Genomic DNA, 8,126 nt, shown 5'->3' on the forward strand with positions numbered 1-8,126 from the left:
CACTTGAAATTCCGATTGTAAAAACTTTGTTTTCATTCTTTAATTCTTTGTATAAAAAATCAAAATTCTAAATTCTTTGAACAAAACTAATGATAAATATTAAAAGTTGATGTTTAATGCTTCGTGTTTGTAACAGCTTTCATGAAATGCAATGAAAGTGTATAAAGGCTTTCTCTTTCTTCAAAACAATAATGATTATCAAATTCATTACCTTGATCACGACTTTATAAAAAATATAACGTTTAAAATTACCTTTTTGTATAGATCCTCGATCTCCGGCCGGAGTCCTATCTTTGGTTGAAATTGTAAGGCTTCAGTCTTGTTTTATAATTTTGCAATAACGAATGTAAGGTTTCTTTAATCCGTAGAAGTCGTAATTAGAGGAGGATTGTGGGAAAAGATGAACCAAACTAGGGTCAATCAAAGCCATTCTGGGAGGCCAGGATTAACAACGGCTGCTGCATATATGATTTCTAGACAAATCTAAATCTGGAATTGTATCATTGTGTCAATCAAAAGACCTTAATTTGTGTGAGTGGATAGACGTAAGGGGGTTAAGCAGTCCCCCACTTTTGTTGAATCGAAGTACCCTTTTTATGTTTAATTCCATCTTGAGTCAGCCCCCTCCCGAGCTGACGACTCCAAGTGCCGATAGTCCTTTAGCGTTGTTCTCCCTCCATGACACACACAAACGTTTGGGGGCACCCCCTTGGATGATGGTGCCGGTTCGTCTATATGTCGATCGTTATATATGAATATGATACTACACGCCCACCTGCAGAGTGTTTTACAAAACTGACTTGCAGATCGCTAAGGAGTGGGGTAGATGGGAGGGGGCAAATTAAATCCCTCTTGACTTTCAAAGCTTGCTCATTTTGATTACAACTTCAACTTTATTCTTCAGTTCTTTGTATCTCTCGTCTTGATACGCTGATGAACACAAACCCCCCCCCCCCTTGAGATCTCATACTTTGTCTTCTAACTCCCTAAATAAAGCTCCAAATGTTCAAATTTTTGGTATAGAAACTCTTTGTGGTGTTCTTAGCAAATGAAGGTGAAAAATTGCTTCTTATGTATCATATTGTGTTTTTTTTTGCAAGTTCATATGTTTCTTTGTTTAGGGGACCTTTTGTTTGTCATTGTTTTTATGAACTTTGTCAGGTACTCTTTCGCGATCATAACCAGCATAAAACAGACTTGTTTAGACCAGCAAAAGTAAGAATAATAATACGTTTATGATTTTTGGTTGAAAACTCAATTTGCATTGACTTTGTACACGAAATCACGTTTTTTTTTTTTTTTTTTTTTGGTCCGACATGCACTTACAAAATGTTGCGTAATTTCAGAACCGCGTACCTGCATGGGCGTCGCAAAATTGAGCGGCACGGCCAAAAAAAAATTGTGCGGCGAAAATATTGCGCGAATCGTTGAGGGGGCCTCCGAGCCCCCCCCCCCCCCCGGCCTAGATAGGGTTAAAATGGGAAATGATAATGAAATACCAATGCTAACAATGAGGATACAATACCATGTCGTAGTAGTAGTAGTAGTAGTAGTAGTAGTAGTAGTAGTGATAGAAGTAGCGTCGTCGTGTAGCGGTTCTGACTCTCGCCTGCAATCAGAGGGTCGTGTGTTTTAATCCCACGGCGGCCTAGCGTCCATTGGCAAGGCGTCAATTCACACATTGCCACTCTCCATCCAGGTGGAAATGGGTACCCAGTATAGGATACGAAAGCCTCTGCCTAGCAATTGAGTCTTTAAACTCTTATTGGAATACTCCTCAGAGAGTGGAGAAAGTGCATATAAGGTGATGATAATTGCAATTACAAAATAATTGCTTAGAACAAATTAGTGTAATAAGCACTATATAAACGAAATTACTATTATTATTATTATTATCATTATTTATATTGTTATTATTGTTATCATTATTATTATTATTATTATTATTATTATTATTATTATTGTTGTTGTTGTTATTATCATGGCGCCCCCAGCTACAGAATAACCTTCGAGGTCTAAATAAAGATTTAATTTGCGTGTATGATTCTTTTTTTATTTTTCATTAGATAAGAAAAACAACACTTGGAAGGCTTCGGGATGAGACCTTATATGTTTTCGATATGTATTCGTTCAATACTGGAGATTAAATCAAAATCGTTGGCGTAATGATAATTCTTTTCCCTGTTTTAGGTCACAACCTATTCTTTTTTTGGGATCGAATCACGATGTTCAAGAATGGGATTAAAACATGCGAGAAAAATAACAATGGAAAAGGGATCCCCTTGGAATAGGCCTACGCCTTTCCTAAATCGGAATTCTTTGGAAGTCCATACCGGGCCGGATACTGAAGCCTACCGTACAAATTCGTGATGTATGTAATGAGGTTATCCGGAACATGGTAACTGTTCAGTGAATATGAAATATAAGGTCATGACTATATAACGCTTCCAAAAGCGTCAGCCAGATCGACGAAAGTTACGTGAACTGTTCACGGTGAACAGTACGATTCTTATCTTTTGCATGTTGAATGATCCCGTGTAACATCTCATTGTGCTCAATACAGTCATTATTGTTCTTATTAAATTGCCTTTTGTACCGATTTATCTATAAATTATTATCGGACGGGTATAGGATACAATTCTGTCTGCAAAGATTTGGTGAAAGATTTTGATGATGTAAGAATTTAATGAGATCATTTGAAAATTACTTGAGGTATCAATTGAATTATGAATCAAGATTATTCAGGTGTACGGGGTTTAAGACTTCCTAATAGTAACTTTTTTAATATAAAGTAGCAAAAGGAAATGGTGGGTATATATGGGATATCACAACCAGGTGCGGAGGTGGCCTTCTTCCTTTGCAACACAAATTCAACCAGTTTATGGCTGACGGGACCTAAATCGAAATCAGAATTCATCTACACAAGTCCAGTAATTTCCACAATGGTCATAAATAGATCCGTAGCTTCGTGAAATAAAAAAAATACATATTACGGGACCTAAAAATGAAATATTTGCGGGCGGCCAGACCAAAATTGCAAAATTTTCAGCGATACAGAAGCCTTTTATGACTTTTGCGGTGGATATAGATTATATTGCAAAATTATCTTTTTCTTTATTTATTTATTTTTTTATATTATAATATACACTCTTAAAAAAGGTTTGGCAAAAAAGTGCCCATTTTTTAACAATCACTTGGCAACATACTGTTCACACAACTATTGGTTAAAATCTGTCCAAATTTGGAAATAAAAACTAATAATTTGGTAATAAATTTGCTCAATTGGATAATAATTGCACATAATTATATATATATAGATATATTGACCAACACACATTACCCAACACCGTGGACAGTATGTTGCCAAACATTTCAAGTGTGTATATCGAAATCATGTACAAACACAAGTCATGATCCCACCGACAATAATTTCATTTAGTTTGATGTCGAGAGGCTACCATAGAAGAAAAAAAAATCTGACAACTGAATTCAATATACATCCAACATGTTTACAGAATCGGATTGGGGTCCGTTATCCGGATATCATCGGCAATGTAAAAACATTTTTTTTGCTCTGGATATTCTCAAATTCGTGCATTCAATAAGGAAAAAATGTGAATATGTGCTTTGTAATATTGGAAGATATCACTTTAAATAAATCTATATTTATAAAAGTCTTGAAATTACTGTTTTGTCCGAGCAAACATCCCATGTGGAGCGTGTCAGCTTACTGGGTATACTAACAGTTTTTATTGTTGCTTTGGAAGTAAACAAAACATCGTACAAAGTTATGAAAGAAGTTTTGAGTGACAACTATACGACGTACTTTAGTGTTAGCTAATAACAACGTTTAAATAATAATCCGGAAAGAGCAGCGTTTGTCGAAACTACTGAGGAAAAAATACTTGAGAAAAATGTTTTCAAATTTAGTTTGACTTGTCTTCTTGAAATTGTCTTGACCCCCGCCCTCTTGTTTGTTTATTTGCCCGTCATTTCAAAGACCATTATTGACATGCTGTTGAAGAGTTTAGAGAAGCGTTTTGGGGTTTCCTCTGCAAAACAGAGAAATTGAGATAAAGACTGTTTGACAAGTACAGGTATTTAACCAACAGTTTTAGAGTAACAATAAGAAGTAACATCTTCATCTATAGACTCACACAAGTGGTAGGTATTCGTTGGGTAAACAGGTACAAGCAATGTCTGATGAGGACTGATTATAGGAGATGGTTAGGAACCTCATACTTCATCCTATATCTCCTTCCCCCCCCCTCCCTCTCTCTCCCTCTCCATTTCTTCTTTTCTCTTCTCCCTCTCTCCGTCTTTCCCATCCTCGTTTCTTTTCCCTCTCATCTCCACCCTTCTTCATCTCCATCTCTCAGCATTCCTCTCCTTTTATCCCTCTCTCTCTTACAATCTGTCTTCTCTCTTATATTTCTTTTCATGTTTTTGATTTTCCTTCCTGATTTATTGCACCATCACTGATCCAATAATTATTAATTCTCTTTATTTATATTTAAATGAATATGAGACAATATGCTTTTACTAATCTCGCTAGTAATCTGAATAATTATCTGTTATGATTGTGTAAAACTGTTAATTTTGATTTTGATAATATTTGGCATTTAAATAGAGCCTAATACATCGGGATGTCTCTCTGAACAGATAACCATCGATATAAAACAAATGGATAGAGCTCGTTGTGCACTGCTGCGCCCATGACATCGAAGCGACAGGAAAAGTACTCCAAGACACAAACAAGACGCACACGCAAGAGAGAGAGAGAGAAAAAAAATAAAGGTGTGATACTTTGTGCGCTTGATCATTTTGGACTATACTGATGTGTTTCCAGTGTCATCAAAAGAGCGCGTCGTTGCTCTATTCAGTTTTTGTTTTTTATATCGATGGTGATTATAGTTAAGCTCAATCCAAATGTTATAACACCATTTCTTTATTCGATAAAGTCAGTCATCTAGAGTTAGTGCTTGTTTGATTCAAGACGTGTCATAATCGTCTAGATTTGTTTTTAACCTAAACTTGAACTAGCCAGCGGTTGGTCTACTCTCCACTCTACTGAAATGGCAGTGATCTAAAAGTTATTCCAGGTAGACTGTAGTTAGCTATCAGCTTCTGGATTTCGTTTTAATCCTAATTTATATATATATATCTGGAGGGATTTGAACTTTAATCCTTTGAGATTTAAAAATGAATCTTTAGGATTAAAACACGTATAAGACAATTTCTCAAGAATTGCTGCACATATTGTCAAAATAATCACGCAAACTTTTTACACGCAAAACACCGGTGTTGATTCAACACCAGCCCGGTATCCATACCGGTTCACACCAGAGAAGCGTCGAAACAACACCAGTTAAGAATCAAACCGATATTGGTTTAACACTAATTGGTGTTGCGTAAATGCCAAATTGGTGTTAGCCTAAAGCCAAATCGGTGTTGTTTTAACACCTCTCTGTTGTGGAGCGATATAGATACCAGGCTGGTGTTAAATTAACACCGGCGTTTTTCCAGTGTACGTTCCACCTGATTTCTTTCCCTTTCCAACTTGTAATATGTTCTGGATCAAGAACTTGAAGCTTTCCGCTCTGTTCAATCTTGTAATTCTCCCCCTACACCATTTGAAAGTGGTTTGGAAACAAATAACGAATAATAATTGCAATTATGGTTAATAAACCAAACGATTTACGTTCGATCTTAAAATGCACGAGTTCTTAAGTGTATCTTTCAAAGTCAGGAGATTATCATGATAATTACACTCTGAAAAGATTGAGTAAAAACTTTACCCAATATTGGGTAGAAAGGAAACATGCATATTTGATGTGTAACTCCCCCCACCCATATTTGGCAAAATGCATGTTTTAAGGGTGAATTTCAAAACAACATTTATAAAGTATTTGGTATCATGTTACCCAGTATTGGATAAACTCTTTTGAAGTGTATAAACCCCTCATAAATGATAATAACTTGTAATTCTATGAAATATTTTCTTATTGTTTCACTATACCTGTTTTTTATGATCACGGACTTGCTGAAAAGCAGTCTGTTATGACTGAATGTGAGTTTTAAAGTGATTTTAAAAAAATGCAACACAATACAACACAAGTCGAAGATTCTCTTGGAACTTGTTCAAAAAGAAAAAAGATGAGTATGCTTTCCCCTTATTATTCAGCCTGATGAAATCAAAGATCTATCCACCAGTAATTTGACACCCCCCAAAAAAAAAAAAAATAAATAAATAAAAAATGAAAATAAATAATTAAATAAATAAATCTAGGCCATATTGCAATCTATCATCACATTTACAACTGGCTAGCAAACAATAACTCCATTGTGATACAAAGATGAGGGTATACTGATGTTACCCCTGTTCGTATTCAATGGTTAACACCTCTTCTAACCCAATGATAATCACCATGATTGTCTCATTAAATGTCACTCGAAAGAGGATTACCCATCCCTTTCTTGTCTTGAATTTATAATGAAACGGGTTTATGGTCAGTAGAACAATCACAAATTGACATTAGGTCTCGAACAATATCGATGAGTCATAAGAATAAAGCATTTGATAAACTAAAGAAACATAGAGTTACCCCCCCCCCCTAAAAATATATTAACGAGATAGTTTTCAATCAGTGTGATTTGACATTAGTGCATGTATAGGCTAAGTTCTCTGCCAAAAAATAAAAAAGTAAAAACAATAATTTGCATTTTATGTTACGTATGGTTGACCATGTATCAAAAGATGATTGTCACTTTACAAAAGTAACAAATTGAGAGAACTTATATTTTATTATGCCATCAGGCAAGTGCTTTAAATGCATTTATTGCGACAGAATCATCAAATTGGATTAATGTTCACAAATTCAGAATGATGTCACTGAGGGCATGATATAGGGTCCATGGTATAACACACTGCAGTGACGTGCGGACGGGTGGGGGCTTGAGGGCGCTTAATATTTACGACCAAGAAAAAAAATGAGAAAAGGGAAGAGAGAAGGGTGGAATATGATGTTATTTTCTGAAAATTATGTCAAGATTTATCACAAAATTTGATTTTTGTACTAAAAATGTTGAATGTTTTGCTTAGCCCCACCAATTTCCCGGGGTTCGTTTTCACACTACGTTTTAGCAAAGTGGGCTCGCACGGTAAATATTACGGTACTATCTGGCCTTGCAAAAAAAAACAGGGTTAGCCGGCTTATTGCCGTGCTAGGGGATGCAGTGCGAACGAAACTGGGCTACTATGGCATGAGCCAATCACAGAAGTCGAAATTGCACGTTCATCACGCTCTGTGTGGCAAAATGTTGGCCCCGGCTAAGCAAATAGTATGGGGTTAAGAAAGACCAAGAAGGTTAAGGATGGTCCGGGGTTAAGGATAGTATGGGGTTAAGGAAATGCAGTGTGAAAAGCATACCGAAAGCATATAACACACTGTCATGCTCTCTGTGATGAGCGGTTAAATTCTATGTTAAACCCCAATGACCATCAATGTGCAAGAAGGTTGTTTCCTTGAAGGGGGTCTAAAATGTGCTCACCAAAAGTGCAACAGGCGCCGACCAAACTCATCAAGAGTACCTCCCCCACGGATAATCCTCATCGGACACAATCAAGCAGCCAACTTCTGGAAATGAAAACTCAATGATTCAGTTGACACAAGTATAATAAGCTCTAAAACTCTCCCTGATTGAGATTGTTTAGAAAGCTAAAGAAGATTTTCAACAAACCCGTCTGCGTCTGGCCCCATTGTCCGTTACCTCTCCATCCTTTTATCAATACATTTTATTTGCCTAATGACCATTGTTACCTCGTTTAGGTACTCAATGCCCACTAATTTGGAATTCAAAAGGACGCGTTTGCACTATCGAAATGGTTTCCGATTGGGGTGAGACAATCAGAATGGTATGTGGTGGAAGGGGGTGGAGGAGGGTGTTGAGAGGGGTTCTGATGCAACCATACATGTACTTGTGAGAAGAATCAAGAGAAAACAGATCACCATTTACAGAAGATGAGTGTTATTCTAGGTATGATCACGATTGACAGGTGTCTATCACTATCAACCTTCGACTGCTTGCATGGTTGCTCTCATCTTTTACTACAACCACAGTAATGA

The sequence above is a fragment of the Lytechinus pictus genome, chromosome 5, assembly GCF_037042905.1.
Source record: "Lytechinus pictus isolate F3 Inbred chromosome 5, Lp3.0, whole genome shotgun sequence".
NCBI lineage: Eukaryota > Metazoa > Echinodermata > Echinoidea > Temnopleuroida > Toxopneustidae > Lytechinus > Lytechinus pictus.